We start from the raw sequence: 1,294 nt of genomic DNA, 5'->3' as shown, positions 1-1,294 counted from the left end.
TTTTGTGTAAATCTGGACTTACACTTCAAGCAAACTGCCTGGCTTGCTGAAAGGTGGAGACACCTTTCGATTCAGTCTTTTAATATGTGTTGAGTGCCACCTATGTGCAGAGCAAGATATTGGGGACTTTGGAGAGATCCAGAAGAGTGAGAAGACAGTATCCTACCTTAGGGGGTTCCCAGTCCAATGAGGGAGGCAGCCCCATGCCTTGGGAGCTCCCAAGCTATAGAAGGAGCTAACAGTCTAGTCTGGAAAGGCAAACAACTTCAGGACCCGCTTCTAAACCGGAATCCCAAGTACACCCAAAATGAATCCAGCCTTGACTGTGTGGAGTTGGGTAAACCACCTGCCTCTTATCATGATGGGGAACTAGAATGAGGACAGCTCCAGGGAACAAGAAAGGGGACACCATAGGAGCTGTCGCATGTCCCAACATTGGGGAGGAGCTGAGGGGCAACCCTTGCTGGATTAGTGTTATCCTGGGAAGGCTTCTGGATGCGATGGGATTTGAGGTGCTGCTGCAAGAATGAATTGCTCACGGAAAGGTGGGGTGGGGGCATTCCAGGTAGAGGATGCCTCCTGGGGGATGCAGGGAACATGAGGGTGCTGGGCAATTAAGCCTTAGGCACAAGCCTAGGCAGTCACCCCCAATTCAGAGCCAGTTGAAAATGCAGAGGAGAGAGGAAGGCCAGTGTGTGGGTGTCTTGACCAAACCCTTGAAGCTGGCCAGCGGCAAGGGCAAGGACCAGGGTCAGGGTCAGAGGTAGAGGGCGTGAGTGAAGGCGACCCAGACTGAGTCCTTCCCTAAGCACCTAGGTTTCCTGACAGCTGTTAAGGAAGCAAGGTGAGAAAGGGTTAAGTATGCCCCTCCACCGCCCCAAATGCTTCCTGTGTTTGAAATCCTTCAGGTCTCTGCAAACTCTCTGGCCCCCGGCCAGACGGGCATTGTCCGGGGAGCGGTTGTGGGTTGTCAGAGAGGCCGCGCAGCCTTTGTTGTGGGGCCACCTCAGGGTTCCCTCTTGCGCTCTGACTGGGGCTGCAGAGTGCGTGCCTGGAGGGGGGCGGTGCGGGAGGCTCGCTCCCTCTCCCTCTTCCTGCCCCCCCTCTAGCCCTCCCGATGACCACATGACCAAGTGGGCTCGCGGCCAAGCCACAAGCTACAAAATGCAGCCCCTGGAGTGAGCGGGCAGCATTCTCGCTGGCAGCCGGGGTCAGGGGCAGTTGCAACCGCGGCTGAGCAGCCAGCTGCTAGGAAAGAGCTCGCCGCTGCCGCTCCCGGAGCCGCCGAGGCCAG

The sequence above is a fragment of the Colobus angolensis genome, unplaced genomic scaffold, assembly GCF_000951035.1.
Source record: "Colobus angolensis palliatus isolate OR3802 unplaced genomic scaffold, Cang.pa_1.0 Scaffold159, whole genome shotgun sequence".
Lineage (NCBI taxonomy): Eukaryota > Metazoa > Chordata > Mammalia > Primates > Cercopithecidae > Colobus > Colobus angolensis.
Note: the sequence above shows the minus strand (reverse complement) of the source record.